Source organism: Bubalus bubalis, chromosome 5 (assembly GCF_019923935.1).
Source record: "Bubalus bubalis isolate 160015118507 breed Murrah chromosome 5, NDDB_SH_1, whole genome shotgun sequence".
NCBI lineage: Eukaryota > Metazoa > Chordata > Mammalia > Artiodactyla > Bovidae > Bubalus > Bubalus bubalis.
Genome location: NC_059161.1, coordinates 83,920,446 through 83,940,406, shown reverse-complemented (window position 1 = coordinate 83,940,406; position 19,961 = coordinate 83,920,446). Strand labels below are relative to the sequence as shown.

The window sequence follows — 19,961 nt, the reverse complement described above, 5'->3', positions numbered from 1 at the left end:
GAGTCTCCTGACAAGCTCTATCCCTGGCTGCTCAGCATCCGCAGTCTGACGTCCTACTTCTCTTGAGTTCCAGGGTTGTGACATGCAAGGCTAGTCCTGCTTTCTAGCAAAACAAAGAGTAAAATTGTCACCAGACTTTAGGTCTCAACCAAAGTGGCTCCTCCTCAGAGAAGGGTTCCCCAATACCTAGCTTGATAGAGTACCCCCCATTGCAGATTTCATGGGAATCCTGAACTTTTCCTTCCCAGCACTCATTCCAATCTCATAAATGTATTTAAATGATTATTTATGATGTTACTTGGTTACTTGGGGGAAATGAATAAACAGATGCCACTGAAATATGGGGAAATGTCTGGGTTAAAACCATGAAAAAAATAATTATTTAGGACCCTTTGCACCAAAATATCTAATGAAAAAGGAAAAGAAGAAGAAAGGAAGAAAGCACTGGGGGGAGAGAGAAGGTGGAGAGAGAAAATGGTTCACTTGAGATACTAGTCCAGGATAATCACAGTTCAAGATGGTGCTTCATCTGTAGTTCAAACAATGTGGTCCAGTTTGCCTCTCTTTTCTGAATTCTGTCTCCATAAATCGGCCCCTTTCAATGGCCTTGCTTCCTGGCTCTGTGTTTACTGACTCTTGCCTAGTGGAGAATAAGGGAACCTCTTCCCGAACAGATCAGCTGAGGTCACAGAATCGAGTCCCCTTGGCCGTGTCTTGACTTGGCACATGTGCCCATCCCTGAGCCAGTTGGTATGGCAGGGATTTGTGGAGAGGATAATGTGCTCACACCAGTCAAAACTCATTCTCAGAGCCAAGCACAGTTGTTAGCTCCCAAATGTCAGTATTGGAAAATTCGGAGTACTATTCAAAAGGCAAAAAGAAAGAATGAATGCTCTGCGGAAAAGAAACAAATCTCCATATCAATGACCAATTAGATTTTGCACTGGAAGCCAACAAAGAGATTTTTAGTGAAGAAATAGCTAATCCAGATTTAAGTTTGTAAATGGCATTAAGGTGGAACAGTTAGGTTTAAAGGGAATTTTTAAAGCAAAACAATAGGATTTGCTGACTGGATGAGAATGATACGAAAGAGTATAGAAAAGAAGATGAACATATAGATGGTTCTGCTATGGGTTAAGACAAATTATATAGAAGAAGGAATAGGATTTTAGGACTCTTAAAATCTATTACATTTTATATTCTGTAGGAAACCACTTTTATTCAAACAGAATTTGGGGAAATATTTGAGGAATTGGTTAACCACTACTGATGCCTCTACTGCTAAGTCGCTTCAGTCGTGTCCGACTCTGTGCAACCCCATAGACGGCAGCCCACCAGGCTCCCCCGTCCCTGGGATTCTCCAGGCAAGAACACTGGAGTGGGTCGCCATTTCCTTCTCCAATGCATGAAAGTGAAAAGTGAAAGTGAAGTCGCTAGGCTTAAATTGGCTACCATGTCCCAAGAACATATTAAACAGAATATTGACTTTCAATAAATTGAATGCATAATGCCTAACCTCATTGCGCTATATTTTAGAAAAGACACCAAAAGAGATACCAAAAGAGCTTTCTGCTCAAAGCACAAAAAAGTGTTTTGAGCAGACTTTTAATTATAAAACTTGAAACTCCAACTAATCTACTTTTGACTAGATGTTTATAATCTCCCAAATTCATGTGCTGAAATGAATCTAGCCCCAAAGAGATGATACTGGAGGTGAAGCATTTGGGAGGTGACTGGGTAATGGGGTAGAGCCCTCCTGAATGAAATTAGTGCCCTTTTTGAAAGAGTTTCCAGGGAACTCCCTCCTCCTTCTGCCCTGTGAGGACACGTGGGCTCTACCCCATTACCCAATCACCTCCCAAACGCTTCACCTCCAGTGTTGGACCTACAGTATCCAAGCAGAAAGCAAGCTCTCACAGATGCCAAATTTGCCATGCCTTGATCTTGGAATTCCCAGGATCTCTGGAATTCCCAGAAATGTAAGAAAGTTTGTTGTTTAAGTCACTCAATCTACTTAATTTTTTAAATTGTCATCCTAACAGACTAAGACATAATTCCAGTATGCTCTTCTATGCTTTAATTTCAGTATGGCTTGTGCTAAATACAAGAAGCACACCAGCCATCTCATCTGAAGTCACACTAGCTAAAGAGTATGCCCATTAGCTTTGCTGTATAAGAAACACACCAAAAGTTAGTGGTTAAACAGCAATCCAGTATTTAGCACACAATCCTGTCAATATCTGGACTTGGCCGAGCTGATTTAGGCCCAGAAGTTGACCTCAGCCAGGACAGCTGCCGGGACAAATGGCTCCCTAGCCTGGACCTGAATGTGGTCTGTCAGTGCCCGGCAGGGTAGCCCATATTTACACCTGGAGTGGCAACAGGGTTTATACACAAAGCAGTAGAGGAGGAAGAAAGCAAGACCCAAAGTGCAGATGCTTTTCAAGCTCCTGCTTACATTTCATCTGTAAATGTGCACAAATCAAGCCTCAAGGGCAATGCTAGAGTCAGTGTGAGAGCACTCTTGAGGGGTGTAGAAGGGGACTGCATGAACAAATTGGGATGTTCTGACAATCGGCTCCCCACAGGGACTAACAGCGTGACTAAACCAAGTATTAACCACAGGGCCAATTCTTCCATTTAACTTGAAAAAAAAATAATTCTAATTAAAGCTTCACAAATTCTTAGAGCTGAAAAAATTTTGAGTAGTATCTCATATTCTTTTCAGCAAGCAATTTCTCCAAGCCTCTTGTACTAGAAAATTGGGGTGACGAGTTTTCCCTTTACTCCCTCAGTTGACATCACTGTGTTAACCCTCTCTAACACATTCACAACTACCTTGCTAGTAAAATTCATGAGGCTTTTTTAACTAAGAAATTTAATATATAAATTCTAATGGGTACCAATGTAATTTAATTCTGATCTTTTTTTTTTTAATTTTTTTTTCTGGTTATTATTTTTTTTTTAATTTTATTTTATTTTTAAACTTTACATAACTGTATTAGTTTTGCCAAATATCAAAATGAATCTGCCACAGGTATACATGTGTTCCCCATCCTGAACCCTCCTCCCTCCTCCCTCCCCATTCCATCCCTCTGGGTCGTCCCAGTGCACCAGCCCCAAGCATCCACTATCGTGCATCGAACCTGGACTGGCAACTCGTTTCATACATGATATTTTACATGTTTCAATGCCATTTTCCCAAATCTTCCCACCCTCTCCCTCTCTCACAGAGTCCATAAGACTGTTCTATACATCAGTGTCTCTTTTGCTGTCTCGTACACAGGGTTATTGTTACCCTCTTTCTAAATTCCATATATATGCGTTAGTATACTGTATTGGTGTTTTTCTTTCTGGCTTACTTCACTCTGTATAATAGGCTCCAGTTTCATCCACCTCATTAGAACTGATTCAAATGTATTCTTTTTAATGGCTGAATAATATAATTCTGATCTTAATGTTATCCGCGCTGTTCTCATTATTACTCTGCACTAACTAGTTTCCTGGCGTGCTGCAGTCCATGGAGTCACAAAGAGCTGGACCCAAGTGAGCAACTGAACCAAACTGAACTAGTTTCAGTCAATCCCCAAAAGTGAATCTCATCTAAAGGTTCATGTTGAGCCTGTTGAACTCGAAAATCAGGTTTGCTTAAGTTCCTGACAGTAACATGCTGCTGCTGCTGCTGCTGCATAGCTTCAGTCGTGTCCGACTCTGCGACCCCATAGACAGCAGCCAACCAGGCTTCCCGTCCCTGGGATTCTCCAGGCAAGAACACTGGAGTGCGTTGCCATTTCCTTCTCCAATGCACGAAAGTGAAAACTGAAAGTGAAGTTGCTCAGTCGTGTCTGACTCTAGCAATCCCATGTGCTGCAGCCTACCAGGCTCTTCCGTCCATGGGATTTTCTAGGCAAAAGTACTGGAGTGGGGTGCCATTGCCTTCTCCGTGACAGTAACATAGGTCTGCTAAAAGCTCTATTGTTTGGATAAATGAATATCTACCTTAATTAAACTAAGAAAGTGCTAAATCAAGTCTAAAACTCCAACTTTTTCTTTTAGTTTTGAGGGAGTAACAAGGACCAAATTTACCTCCTCATCTGATATAACAACAACAACAACAACAACAAAAAAATATATATATATATAAAATATATGAAAGAATAATTTTGAGACTTCAAATGACAAGCAGTTCAGGATAGTGATCTCTTACCAAAAGGAAACTGTACAAAGTGAGCCTGTTATTTTCTGCTTTCTGACTGGAAGCAAGAAAGAGAACAAGAGGATGGAAGATTCAAAGGCCTGCAAGAGTTCCTCTGTGTCTTCAGCTCAGCATTGATCGTAGTGTGTGCTTGGGGGCAGGTAAAGAATCGCCAAAAGAAGACCAGATAGGATAACCCCTGGGGCTCATACAGGGCTTGGAGTAGTTTGTGTTCTCATCAGCTGCATTGGAAAAACCTTCCAATACACAGGGAGGATACTCATAAGGGTACTGCTTCAGTAGAGAAGAAAAAATTCCCAAGGTTAACGGTTGGTTTGGTACTACCCAAAATGGCTCAAGAACAAGCCATGAAGGAATCAGAGAGTTTCCAAGTAACTTAACTGCATTCCAGAATAAAAATCAAGAGTATTCACAAAAGTTAAAAAGTACCTAGCATGCAACAAAATAAAATCTATAATATCTTGATTCCAATAAAAATTAATCAGGCAAGTAAAGAAAATACAATAAAGAAAATACGACCCACAATGAAGGGAGAAATTATCAATGAAAATATATACAAAAATGACAGAGATGATAAACTTAGTAGATAAAGACTTTAAAACAGTTGTTATAACTATAATTAGATGGTAACAATAACCCTGTGTACGAGACAGCAAAAGAGACACTGATGTATAGAACAGTCTTATGGACTCTGTGGGAGAGGGAGAGGGTGGGAAGATTTGGGAGAATGGCATTGAAACATGTAAAATATCATGTATGAAACGAGTTGCCAGTCCAGGCTCGATGCACGATAGTGGATGCTTGGGGCTGGTGCACTGGGACAACCCAGAGGGATGGAATGGGGAGGGAGGAGGGAGGAGGGTTCAGGATGGGGAACACATGTATACCTGTGGCAGATTCATTTTGATATTTGGCAAAACTAATACAATTATGTAAAGTTTAAAAATAAAATAAAATTTAAAAAAATAAATAAATAAAAGAAAAAGTTTCTTAAAAAAAATATATATATAATTACCATTTATATGATAAAGAAGATAAAAGAAAGTATGACCCCAGTGATGCTTTTCATAGAAATTTATTTTTAAATTTCTATCATGTAAGCAAAGGACCTACAGGAGCCAAAAGACTTCAGGGGAAAAAAAAAAAATGTATCGAAGGATTATACTATCTGATTTCAATATTTTTTGTAAAGCTACAGTGATAGAACAGTATGGTATTAATATGAAAGTGTTAGTCACTCAGTCATATCTGACTCTGCAGGCCCCTGGACTGTAGCTCACCAGCTCCTCTGTCCATGGGATTCGCCAGGCAAGAATACTTCCCGACCCAGGGATCAAATCTGGGTCTCCTGCACTGAAGGCAGATTCTTTTACCATCTGAGCCACCAGGTTCAAAGCTGACAAACAGATCAAAGGAACAGAATTAAAATGTGCCTATATAGTCATTTGGTCTTTGACAAGTTGCTGAGGCAATTAGATGGGGAAAAGAAAATATTATCAACAATGATACAAATACATATGAATATCTAATGGCACCCCACTCCAGTACTCTTGCCTGGAAAATCCCATAGATGGAGGAGCCTGGTGGGCTCCAGTCCATGGGGTTGCTAAGAGTCGGGCACGACTGAGCGACTTCACTTTCACTTTTCACTTTCCTGCATTGGAGAAGGAAATGGCAACCCACTCCAGTGTTCTTGCCTGGAGAATCCCAGGGACAGAGGAGCCTAGTGAACTGCCGTCTGTGGGGTCACACAGAGTCGGACACGACTGAAGTGACTTAGGAGCAGCATATAAAATAAAATAAACTTTAACCCTTACCTCATACCACATTCAGCAATTAACTAGAAATGAATCAGAGTCTTAAGCATGAGATAAAATTATATGAAAAAAGGATAAGGGACCTCTGTTTTGCAAAAGTTCCTTAATCAGGGAACAAAAAGCTTAAACTACGAAAGGAAAAAAAAAAATCAGTAAGTTAGACTTCAGCAAAATTTTAAAACTTTTGCTTTTCAGAAGATAGTTATGAAAGTGACTAAGCAGCCTAAAGTTTACGGGAAATATTTTCAAGCATATATCAACAGAAGATTTGTACTTAGAGTCTATAATAAACTCTTACCACTAAATAATAAGACTTGGAAAAACCCTTAACCAAAGAAGTATGGATGGCAAATAAGAGCATAATATTCATTCAGTTCAGTTCAGTTCAGTCGCTCAGTCGTGTCCGACTCTTTGCGACCCCATGAATCGCAGCACGCCAGGCCTCCCTGTCCATCACCAACTCCTGAAGTTCACCCAGACTCACATCCATCGAGTCAGTGATGCCATCCAGCCATCTCATCCTCTGTCGTCCCCTTCTCCTCCTGCCCCCAATCCCCCCCAGCATCAGAGATATATAAACTAAAACCACAGTAAGATACTAGGATGCATACACAAGAAAGGCAAAAATTAAAAAGATTGATCACACAAAGTGTTGGTAAGGTTGTAGAGCATCTAGAACTCTCACACTGTTGATAGAAATATAAAATGACTACATAACTTAGGGAAATAGTTCAGCAGTTTAACACACCTTCCATATGATTTAGCATTCCATTTCTAGGTACTTAAAGAAATAAAAGCTTGCACATACATTTTTACTGGTAATATATAAAAAGTGGAAACAGTCCAATGTCTAACCAACTGGTAAATGGATACACAGTGGGTCATATACCCATTCAATGAAATATAGCTCTTTAATAAAAGAACAGACTATGGACCTGTATGTCAACATGGTTGAATCTCAAATAATTATGCTGAGTAAAAGAAAGTAGACCAAAAAGAATAAATACATAAGATATGATTCCACCTATATAAAATTCTAGAAAATGCAAACTAGTATATCAGAAAGGAAATAAGTCAATATCTGTGAATAGTGGTGTTGCAGAGAAGGAGAAAGATTACATAGAATCACAAGGAAGTTTTGGACTTGATGAATATATCACTATCTTGGTTGTAGTAATAATTCCATAATTTATACATATGTCCCAATTCATGAAATTTAAATTTATATAGCTTATTATACATCAATCATAGTTCAAGAACACTGTAAGGGAAATAAATCTAAAAATCTAAGCAACAGCACACTAATTTTGAAGTCAGTGTTTTATTTGAGCTTGGATATGCTACTTATCGGAGAAGGCAATGGCACCCCACTCCAGTACTCTTGCCTGGAAAATCCCATGGACGGAGGAACCTAGTAGGCTGCAGTCCATGGGGTCACTAAGAGTCGGACACGACTGAGCGACTTCACTTTCACTTTTCACTTTCATGCATTGGAGAAGGAAATGGCAACCCACTCCAGTGTTCTTGCCTGGAGAATCCCAGGGATGGGGGAGCCTGGTGGGCTGCCGTCTATGGGGTCGCACAGAGTCGGACACGACTGAAGCGACCTAGCAGCAGCAGCAGCATGCTACTTATAGTTTCTGAATTTCGCTTCCCTCATCCATAAAGCAGAAGTGTTGATTGGGTTAAATGACTTCTAAGGTCCTTTCAACTTTAAAACTCTAATTGTTCTATTTTATGTAACTATTATCTCAGTCATAGTAGATTATATATTTCCTGCTTCTCCCCATGACCCATACCCAAGTGACGCTTCCTTACGAAATTATATTTATTGCTGCATTAAAGTTTGGCTTGGACTTTTGATTTGGTCAATGAATTATGATTGGGAATAAAATGATCAGACGCATTGGGAGTATGATTCTGCCTTATCTATTATCCCCTTCTATGAGATGAGCAGGTCCATAATGAAATGTAGAGCAAAGCTACAGACGTGTGCTGGACGTTAATGTAAGCCAGAAAGGAATCTTTGACTCTCGAAGTCTCTAAGCTATAAGGGCCTTTTGTTACCACAGGTAACATAGTTTAAGGTGACTGTTAACAGAAATTGGTATTTAGAAATGAGATGAAATATGTAAATTTATAAATATGTTGTACTGAATTCAGAATGTCAGGGAAATTGCTGTTGTAAGCTAAAAAATGGTGATGCAAATTGCGCACATTTGGAAATATTTGGTAAAACTGTCAGGTGAGATAACTTTGAAGTAAATATTTTTACCTAACAAACTTTTGACATTAGCAAAAGAACTTGAAAAGCAGAATGTTAGTATTATTAGTAAAAATGAAGTACAGGTGACTCTTGAACAATACGGGGGTAATCCTGTATAATTTAGTGTTGTCCCTCCATTTTATGTGTAGTACCTCCACATTCTCTCTTTCAACTGACCAGGTAAAACACCAGCACACACCTGGACACATGTGGTTTAAGGGCCAACTGTAGTTGCCTGGGCTAATTTTTCTATCTGACTGCAAAAGCCATGAGGGCAGGTGGTACAAATCATTCGTTTGAGAGGAAAGTGATGAGCTCAGGAAAAAAAAAAAAAAAAAGTTGGTTTTCAAGCAGCACTTAAATATAGAAATTCTAGGATTTATAGAGTTGAGAAGATGGAACTGATCCTATTTCCAACCAGTAAATGATAAAATGAAGACCTGGAGCAATTAAGAGTGATCAAGATTCAGCCTCTAAACCTCTGCTATGTCAACCATGTGACCATTAATCAATTTTATCAGTGATTGTTAAATTGTCATCAGTGTTCTTCTCATTATTAATGCTTTACCTTCAAAAGAAAACCCTGAGAGTGACTTATGTTCACTAAGGCCACAGCCATAGGAGCCATGCCTGACCTATTGTTACCTATTGTTCCGTGTGTAATATGCTTTAAGTGGAGGACTGTGGACTGGCTGACTCCCTTCATGAGATAGTATGACCCATGATCACATATTCTCAAACAAAACACCCCTTCTACGTTATTCTCCTGGCTTCTGGCACTTCTGCAGACTTTCTTAATCAAGGGTTTCTGCTAACAGGTACTATCACCATGATTTAAAGTGTATTACTTATAACACTTATTTTGTGAAATAACTCCAGTACTTTGGCCAGCTCATACGAAGAGTTGACTCATTGGAAAAGACTTCGATGCTGGGAGGGATTGGGGGCAGGAGGAGAAGGGGACGACAGAGGATGAGATGGCTGGATGGCATCACTGACTCGATGGACGTGAATCTGAGTGAACTCTGGGAGTTGGTGATGGACAGGGAGGCCTGGTGTGCTGCGATTCATGGGGTCGCAAAGAGTCGGACACGACTGAGCGACTGATGTGAATGCCTTAAGCAAAAATAGATTCTGTTATCAAATTAGTTTAGAAAGCACTTAATTAAACAAGGCTGCAATTTTTACTGAGTGCAGTGCAGGACTTCTCAGAGACTTTAAAATGCCAATGTAGACGGTAAATCTCCAAGAGGGGACTGCCGGGGTCCAGCCCCGGCTGATCCAGGGTATTCGAAGGAGAGACGGCTAGGCGACCTATTCAAATGTTAATTAGAGATAATAAAGAGGAATAGAATGAGGAGAGCTCAGTAGGAAAATTCAGTGGAGAAAAGAAGCTGAGTGGCTTGGTTTACGCAGAAAATCAATATAACCCGTGACACCAGGTTAGCTCTGACCACGGAGGCCGCAGGCGCCCTCTCGAATAGCGGAAGGTGCCCCACCTTAGACACCTTCTCGAGTGGGTCTTAGAAGCCCAGGCAAATAAATGGTCGCAGAGGACATCCACGCTCCAGATGGACACTCAGCTGGAAGTTAAAGGGAAGAATGACATGGGGAGACCAAGCGTTGGTGAGCAAGGCCCATAGCTTTATTTTCAACAGGGGCTTTTATACCCTAAGTTACACATAGAGGACAATAGGGGATGCAAAATCAGCAGTCTTTGATGCTTATCAAAAACCAGGGTTTCTTTCCTGCAGATTTATCGTATACAAATGGTTTAGGTGATTTACATCATCTTCTGGCCAGAGGCCTATTAACATTTTATGACTCTTGACAAGCACTTATCAACAAAGACTTATTTTCTCTAAGAGTAATTATTTTAAGGTTTGGCGCCATCTTCCGAAGATAAGATTACTTTCCTATAGGGTGGATGTGTAATGGGTTTACAAAGGAAAGAATTTACTACCTTAAGGGTCTAAAGTTACTAACACCAGGCCACTACTTATTTTTTCTACATACCAACTATATTAATTAATGCACATTCAAGGATACAATTCAAGGGATGTGAAAACTTGGCAACAAACATTGGCTCATCAATGAAATCTTTTACTAGTTTTATTCTGACAGTTTCTAATTCTCTGAGAGGCTCTAAGCTATTTGAATATCTTAAGCTTCCCGTGCCTCTGGAGGCTGGGAGACTGTAAACAATTGTATGCATAGCTGTAGGTGTCCGGGTAAACTTGTCAGGCGAGTTAGAGAGCCATCTGAGGGGTTTGGATTTAAACACTCCTAATTGCCCAGGAACTTTATTAATTGGAGCTGTAAGTTAACTCTTTGACAGAGAGAGCGAGATGGTGGTGGGGGACAGCCCCCAGTAAAGTCAGAGGTGAGAGCACAAAGCAATAAAGTAGGCAGACTCTGGTTTTTTGGGGGGTAGATGCTCGAGAATATCCGGGGGCACTCCCGAGGCTCGATCCCGCCTTTGCGTATGCCGAGCCCCCTTCCTCATGACCTTTGTCACGAGTGGAATGTCTCTCGCCGGCTCCCGGCATCTCCCCCTTTTTTATTTCTTAAAACAGCCAGATGTAGCTCAGTCGCGAGCCTCTGAATGCTCTGCCGAAGAATCCTAACAATACAAGAAAGAATGATTATGAGAAGCAGAATTAAGTTAGAGAAAGTATGGAAGAAATCATTTGCTGTTCCAGCGGCAGTAAAATCTAATCGGGAGTGTTCCATGGTTGCTATTTGATTGTGAAGTTTCCCTAAGTCTAGACCAATGTCAGAGCTGTTCCAGATACCTGAAATATGGTTTTTAATCTTTTCCCATTCAAAATCTGTCTCATTTACTTTCAGGGGTGTTACACATATCCACCGATAGTCAGCATGACAGGACAGTGCCATTTTCACCTTTAAAGCCTGCAATTCAGTCCCAATATGTATTACTGCTTCCTCTAGGGCGTCTACCCTCATTTCTAATTTCCTGTCTATAGCTTCCTGTGTTGCCAATGCTAAAGAAACATTTTTGGACATAGAATCAACATATTGAGCAGTATGTACTTGTTGAGTCAATGATATTGCTGCCACAGTAACAGAAGTGATTGCACTTATCAAAGCTGCTATTCCCAAGATAAGTAAGCCCACAAACCGTCGGGTTCGCATTAAATCCTGCAGTTGTTGTAATACAGCCAAACCATAATTATCATACCAATAAGAATGCACAGATACAGGTATCATGAGATAGGGTGGGCGTTTCAACACAACAAAAGAACAAACATTATATTGGGGGGTCAAACAAGATGAAAGCATACATTGTTCACAAGTTACTATATTAGGTCCACCTGAATAATTCATGTGTACATTTAATCTTTTGGAGTCATTAGTAAAGAGAAAAACATAAGGTGAGGGTACACAAGCTAAAACAGAATAAGTAGAATTGCTATTTGGACGGAGTAAGGAAATGGGAGCAGTGGCAGCAAGGGCCCTCCAGATTTCTGGCTGCCAAGAAGTTCTGTTCTTAGTAGTATAAGACAATATGGGTGACACAAATCGATTATTATGCCATCTAGTAATGCTTAATGGCCAGGAAAAATCTTTCTTCCAATTATAAAATCTGCTGGGAAAGTCATCAAGGGGCAATGGGCTCCTACCTAGGTCTGAGTTACTCCAGTCTTGAATCATGTAATTCCCTCTTCCCGGTATTCTATAATCAGCTCTTAAATGATAAGTACAAGATTTCCAAATTGGATACCCTGTACGATCATCTATGGTGTTCCATACGGCATCTGAAGGCTCAGTATTATAACAACTTGGATATCCAGGAGGGGGTCTACGGAATATAAATTCGTGGGGATCAAGGGCCCCGGGCATACGAGCCTGTAAGACCCAAAGCGCTAGACGCCCTCTATGTTCAATACCTGAGGCTGGAGAATGAGTCAGAACTGCCTTTTTAGAGGCTCCGACACATCCTTCTTTAGGGGGAATAATAAAGCTTTCTATATCACTGGGAAAGTTAAAGCAAACAGGAAGGTCGTCTGCTAATCCCCTGAAGGTAAAATTGAAATTAATAGGATATTCGTCTGTGGTATAAGAAGTATATGACCCTCCCAGTAACTGAGGCTGGTTTGTGTGGACCCGTAGGGGGTCATTGTTCCAGGTAACAACTTGAAAGGTTGGAGGATCTGGGAAGTAGGCCCAATACTTTTCAGGAGCAGGGGAGGAGGCGCTTACCTGGCAAGATAATAAGGCAAGCATAGCAATAAACATCTTCTCAGGGGAGGTTGGAGAGCCCTGCAAAGAGGTTATTCCCCGTGCCTGATGGCAGAGTGTTTTTATTTGTCCCCAAGTAGGTATGGAGGCATTCCGGGTCGCCTGAGTCAGGCGGCCTGACCCCCTCTTGTGAGACAAAGGATCGGGGGGAGCGATATCCTGTATGTGAAGTTGAGACATCTGTTTGGTGGGCGGATCCGTTCCCTGCTCATCCGGGATCCCTGATGTCAGTTGCTCCGATGTCAGTGGTGTTTCCCGTGCTGGCGTGGGGAGCGAAGGCAGAGGAGGCCCTTTCCTCTTTCGGGGTCGCGGTGGCCGTGAAACCCGGTATCCGAGAGGCTGAGACATGGCGAATTAATCTATCTGGAACCCAAATTGGAGAATCTGCGTCCTGTGGAAAAATACAAGCATATCCTCGACCGCTGGTTAACAATGGGTCAGGACCTTTCCATTGTCCGGAAAGGAGGTCCTTCCATTTAACTAATGGTTTTGCATTCAGTTGCTCCGGGCAGGGGACATGATACACATTTGCCAAATGTATCTGACAACGGATCACTGTGTTTCCCTAGAGCATCTCACAGACTATATTCTGTGGAAAACACATACAATTTAATATTTTATGGAAAAGCATTCTAACACTGTTGGAAATATAGATATAATATCTTTGGTGCTGACCAATTTTATTCCTTTTTCCTGTGAAAGTATACTTCCTCTTGAGGAAAGAAGTGGTTAGGGACAATGATAACAAATATTAAATTTTTGCTTCCAGTCTTTTTCTGTGCATACTTACATGCCGAAAGGACTCAGATAATCAATGCATCCCTTGTTCCCCATTCTGCCACGTTAATAGGTTAATTGCAGCTTTCTCTCCAGCTGAGAAACTACCTTATGTTGCTCTCAACACAGCAACATGTGGCCCCAGTTCAATGGGAAAGAAGCCAGTCATTTCTTGTTGCTGGCACTATGCCTGTCACACCTCCTGAAAGCTATAAATGAGCAGAGAGCCCTAGAAAAAGCCCTGAAAAAATGTGGGAACAGTGTCCATCTTTCTTATCCTCTCTTCCTTGTCTGTGCTTCCCCCTCCTTTTCTGTTCCTGTCACTTACCCAGTGACTTCAAACTATATCATTGCCTGTTGCTCCATCATTATTCCCCTTGATTCCCTATTAGCTAATCATCTCAATCTTCTCTAGAATCTGCTCCCTGCTTTCACATCTTCCTGAGCCTGTTCTTATTGCTTCTTCCTCCCAAATGTCCCTTACCTCTGCATATATCAGTTCAGTTCAGTTGCTCAGTCGTGTCTGACTCTTTGTGAGTCCATGGACTGTCGCACACCAGGCTTCCCTGTCCATCACCAACTTCCAGGGATTGCTCAAACTCATGTCCATCGAGTCATACAGAACAAATTATTTCTGTTTCTTCTGTCTTAAAAGACAATTGGGCATAATCTCTATTTTCAAGTCCTCTCCTTCAATCCTGTCTTATGTGCAAGTGCAAATGTTAGTCACTCAGTGGTGTTGGATTCTTTGCAAACCTATAGACTGTAGCCCGCCAGGCTCCTCTGTACATGGAATTCTCCAGGCAAGAATACTGGGGTGGGTTGCCATTTCCTTCTGAAGGGGATCTTCCCAATCCAGGGATCGAACCCAGGTCTCCAGCCTTGCAGGCAGATTTTATACACTTCCCAAATAGTACATTTTTATAGTATGCTGCTAAGTTGCTTCAGCCGTGTCCGACTCTGTGCAACCCCATAGATGGCAGCCCACCAGGCTCCCCCGTCCCTGGGATTCTCCAGGCAAGAACACTGGAATGGATTGCCATTTCCTTCTCCATTTTATAGTATCCCTACTATTAATTCATGGCTTCTTCTCAGTCCCATTTGGTGATTTTATTTCTTCCCTTTAACCTCTAATATTATAGCCACTAGGAATAAGTTACTGGATATTTTATCACCAGTTTCTACATTTGTTAGTGACCTTGTCCAGACCAACAGCATAAATGGCATATGTATCTTAACTACTCTTATATTTATATTCCAGATCAAATTTTTCTCCAGAATCTAGTTTGCTATATTCAACTTTCTAATCAGCATCTCTGCTTGATTGGTTAATACATATCTGCAAACTGAATAAGTTTGTTCTTAACAGTATATAGATACTATTAATTTGCAATTTAAAGGAGAAATTATAAGGAGAAGTTTGACTAGCCTTACTATTCACTACTCTCATGCCTAGACTTTCCCAAATCATTGTTTTCTTGAGTTATAATTTACATACAATAAAGTATACATGTAGTATGTTTAGTCTATAATATTTGACTATTGTAAACATCAACCCACTTCCAAAGATATGGACTACTTCTACCCCAATGATAAGTTCTGTTATTCCATTGTCTGTTAATGTCATTCATCTGCTCATGAGTCAATCATTGTCCTAATTTCTACTCTTAGATTTGTTTTACCTATTCATTGCTTCTTATATATGGCATCACATGATATATATTTTTCTGAGTCTAGTATTTTCATTCAACATAATGGTTTTGAGATTCATCTTTTTTGTTGCATGTATCAGTAGTTTTCTCTTTTTATTTGCTGAGAATATTTTATTTACAAATATACCACACTATTCTTATTAATTCACCTTTTGATGGAAGGCAATTTCCAGTTTGAAATTATTAAGAATAAAGATGCTATAAACATTCTTAAACAAGTGATTTTGTAGAAAAATTATTTTACTTCTCTCAGTAAAATCAAGAAATGAAATTTAAATTCACATTTCTCTGATGACATGATATTGACAACTTTTCATATGATTTTTTTGTTATTCATATATTATATGTTGTAGAAAGTTTAAATCTTGCCCATTTTGATTGGATTGCTTGTTCTTTGATATTTTATTTGTAGAAATTCTTTATATGTTCTCGTGTGAATCCTTTGTCAGAGATACAGGCCAAAGATAATTTATAGGCTATTTGCTATGTATTTCCTTAATTGTATATTTTGATGACCAAATATTTATAACATTTATGTTATCTGCTGTATCTTTTTTATAGCACTTTTTGTGAAGATATAAACACATTGAGAAAGATACCATTTTCATGAAAGACTGAAAATTGTTAAGGTATCAGTTCACTGTGTTTTTCTATGATTCAGTGTAATACCACTGTAAAATATAGCAGAGATTTTACAGAAATTGACTTTCTAATTCTAAAATTTTATAATAAAATGCCACATACCTATCAGTGTTAGGTTAAGAGTGAGAAAAAAAGAACTTGTTTAAATTGCATATGCTATCTTTTTAAAAAGACTTTCTATAAAACTGCAGTAATCAAGCCAGTATGATATTTGCATAAGGGTAGAATATAGGTCATGGGACATCACAGAGTCCATATCTATTAATAGACACATGTGAATATGTCAATTGCTTTAATTAGAATTCCAGTGTGTTAAATGGGGAAAGAAAAGGATTTTGAACAAGTTGTGCTAGAAAAATTAGATGCACATAGGGAATGGCACCTAACTCCAGTACTCTTGCCTGGAAAATCCCATGGATGGAGGAGCCTGGTGAGCTACAGTCCATGGGGTCGCTGAGAGTCGGACATGACTGAGGGACTTCACTTTCACTTTTCACTCTTATGCATTGGAGAAGGAAATGGCAACCCACTCCAGTGTTCTTGCCTTGAGAATCCCAGGGAGAGGGGAGCCTGGTGGGCTGCCGTCTATGGGGTCGCACAGAGTCGGACACAACTGAAGCGACTTAGCAGCAGCAGCAGCAAGGAAGAAAAAAGAAAGAAAGAAAGAACCTTGATCAGATGCCATTCTCAAGAATTGTTTTAAGATGAATAATAAAGCTAAACTTAAAATATGGAACAAAAATGTTTCTATAAGGAAATAAGAGAAAATCTCATTGACCACTGAAGTAAGCAAAAATTTCCTGGACAGAATCCTTTGCTTTACTTTTGAAATTCTTCCCAGGTTATTGAATAAAGGATTTGATTCATTCAACTGAGCTCATTTACTAATGTAGGAAGAAAGGTATAAAATGTGACTTTCAGAGAAAACAAGGAGAATACCTGGATAAATTCAGACTTATGAGGAATTTATTACCTAAAATTGGGAGGAAAATGATTTTGAGCAGAGATATTGTCTCATTACTGTGTATGAAAAGACAACCCTCTTATTTGTAATTTGTGTCTTGTATCAGTAGTTGTTCTGTGTGACCACTGTACTGGTGGAGACCTAAAAGGACTACTCTGCATCCTTATGGATGAGATTTCCTGGAAAAAGAGGGCATTTTCTGGTGTCAATTCTCTGATAAAATATTGGTCATTGGATAGAAGAGAGGAACCATGAGGAACGGTGAATTTTCCACTTCTCTTGGATTAAATGTAGACCAATAACTTACCAAGAATGAAAAGTAATGCAGAATGGCCACTATTAAAAAGTCTACATGTAACAAATGATGGAGAGGATGTGGAGAAAAGGGAACTCTCTTACACTGTTGGTGGGAATGTGAACAGCATAGAGATTGCTTAAAAACTAAAAATAGAGTTGCCTTAAGATGCAGCAACCTCACTACTGAGCATATAGCCAGATAAAACTATAACTTGAAAACATACATGAAACCCTATATTCAGCAGCACTATTTACAATAGCCAAGACAAAGAAACAAATTAAATGGGCATCAACAAATGAATGAATAAAGAAGATATAATTCTTCTTTATAAAAAGATATATATAAAAAGATATATATATATCTTTATAAAAGATATATATTTTTATATGAATATATATTTATATAATATATAATTATATAATAATATATAAATATATATTATATTATATATTACATTATATATTATATTATATTATACATAATATATTATATACATTATTATATTATATTATATATAGTATATTTAAATATATAATGTATATATATATATTTATCATATATAATTTATATAATTATATATTATATTAATTACTATAATATAAATATATATTATACTATATAATAATATAGTATATTATTTTATATATTACTAATAAATAATATACTTATAAATATATAAAAATATAAAAACATATTTAACATATTTTTATATAAATATAATAATAACAAATATTATATAATATATAAAAATATATATATATATAAAACATATTTTATAAAAAATAAAATTATTTTATAATATAATATAAATACTAAATTATAAAATAATATATAAATATATATAATTAATATATTATATTATATATAATTATATATAATTATTTTATATATAAATATACATGTATATAAATATATATTTATAATATTTATATATATAGATTTATATATAAATATTTATATATATAAATATATATATTTATATATATAAATATTCAGTTCAGTTCAGTTGCTCAGTCGTGTCTGACTCTTTGCGACCCCATGAATCGCAGCACACCAGTTCTCCCTGTCCATCACCAACTCCCAGAGTTCACCCAGGCTCACGTCCATCGAGTCAGTGATGCCATCCAGCCATCTCATCCTCTGTCGTCCCCTTCTCCTCCTGCCCCCAATCCCTCCCAGCATCAGGGTCTTTTCCAATGAGTCAACTCTTCGCATGAGGTGGCCAAAGTACTGGAGTTTCAGCTTTAGCATCATTCCTTCCAAAGAAATCCCAGGGCTCATCTCCTTCAGAATGAACTGGTTGGATCTCCTTGCAGTCCAAGGGACTCTCAAGAGTCTTCTCCAACACCACAGTTCAAAAGCATCAATTCTTCGGCGCTCAGCCTTCTTCACAGTCCAACTCTCACATCCATACATGACCACAGGAAAAACCATAGCCTTGACTAGACGGATCTTTGTTGCAAAGTAATGTCTCTGCTTTTGAATACGCTATCTAGGTTGGTCATAACTTTCCTTCCAAGGAGTAAGCGTCTTTTAATTTCATGGCTGCAGTCACCATCTGCAGTGATTTTGGAGCCCAGAAAAATAAAGTGTGACACTGTTTCCACTGTTTCCCCATCTATTTCCCATGAAGTCATGGGACCAGATGCCATGATCTTTGTTTTCTGAATGTTGAGCTTTAAGCCAACTTTTTCACTCTCCACTTTCACTTTCATCAAGAGGCTCTTTAGTTCCTCTTCACTTTCTGCCATAAGGGTGGTGTCATCTGCATATCTGAGGTTATTGATATTTCTCCTGGCAATCTTGATTCCAGCTTGTGTTTCTTCCAGTCCAGCATTTCTCATGATGTACTCTGCATATAAGTTAAATAAGCAGGGTGACAATATACAGCCTTGACGTACCCCTTTTCCTATTTGGAACCAGTCTGTTGTTCCATGTCCAGTTCTAACTGTTGCTTCCTGACCTGCATATAGATATTATAAATATATATTATATATAATATATCATATATATTATACATTATTATATATATTATATTATTATCATAATATAATATATATAATATAATATATTATAGTATATAATATATGCTGCTGCTAAGTCACTTCAGTAGTGTCTGACTTGTGCAACCCCATAGACAGCAGCCCACCAGGCTCCCCTATCCCTGAGATTCTCCAGGCAAGAACACTGGAGTGGGTGTTTATATATATATATAATTATATGATATATATTATAATATTATTATAAATTTATATTATTTATATATAATATATAATATATGTAAATGAATATATATTTATATTATTTATATAAATTATTTGTATTATTTATATATTATATATTTATATGGTGAACTTTGGTGTTGGAGAAGACTCTTGAGAGTCCCTTGGACTCCAAGGAGATCAAATCTGTCAATCCTAAAGAAAATCAATCCTGAATATTCATTGGAAGGACTTATGCTGAAGCTGAAGCTCCAGTACTTTGGCCTGATGCAAAGAGTGGACTCATTAGAAAGGGCCCTGATACTGGGAAAAATTGAAGGCATGAGGAGAAGGTGACAACAGAAGATGAGTTGATTGGATGGCATCACCAACTCAATGGACATGAGTTTGAGCAAACTCCGGGAAATGGTGAAGGACAAGGAAGCCTGGCATGCTGCAGTCCATGGGGTCACATGACTGAGAAAATGAACCAACAACAATAAAATGAATGAAATAATGTCATATGCTGCAGCACAGATGAACCTAGAGATGTTCATTCTAAGTGAAGTAAATCAGAAAAAGAAGACAAATATCATATGATACCACTTATATGTAGAATCTAAAATACCACACAAATGAACTTATATATGACATGGGAATAGACTCATAAATATATAGAATAGACTTGCTGTTGTCAAAGGAGGGAGTGGGTGTGGATTGGGTGTTCAGTACTAGCAGATGCAAGCTATTATATATTGAATAGATAAACAGCAAGGTCCTACCATATAGCACAGGGAATCATATT

At 38.5% G+C, this 19,961-nt stretch overlaps 1 non-coding gene across 1 annotated transcript; it reads right to left on the bottom strand.

Annotated features, from left to right (window-relative positions):
- Positions 1 to 10,862: 10,862 nt before the first annotated feature.
- On the bottom strand, positions 10,863 to 12,661 carry LOC123333756. Its single transcript, XR_006641116.1, has 2 exons — positions 12,524 to 12,661; positions 10,863 to 10,922 (listed from the first exon to the last, which is right to left on the bottom strand). It is a non-coding gene; the product is annotated as an uncharacterized LOC123333756 (transcript).
- Between the last annotated feature and the right edge of the window lie 7,300 nt (positions 12,662 to 19,961).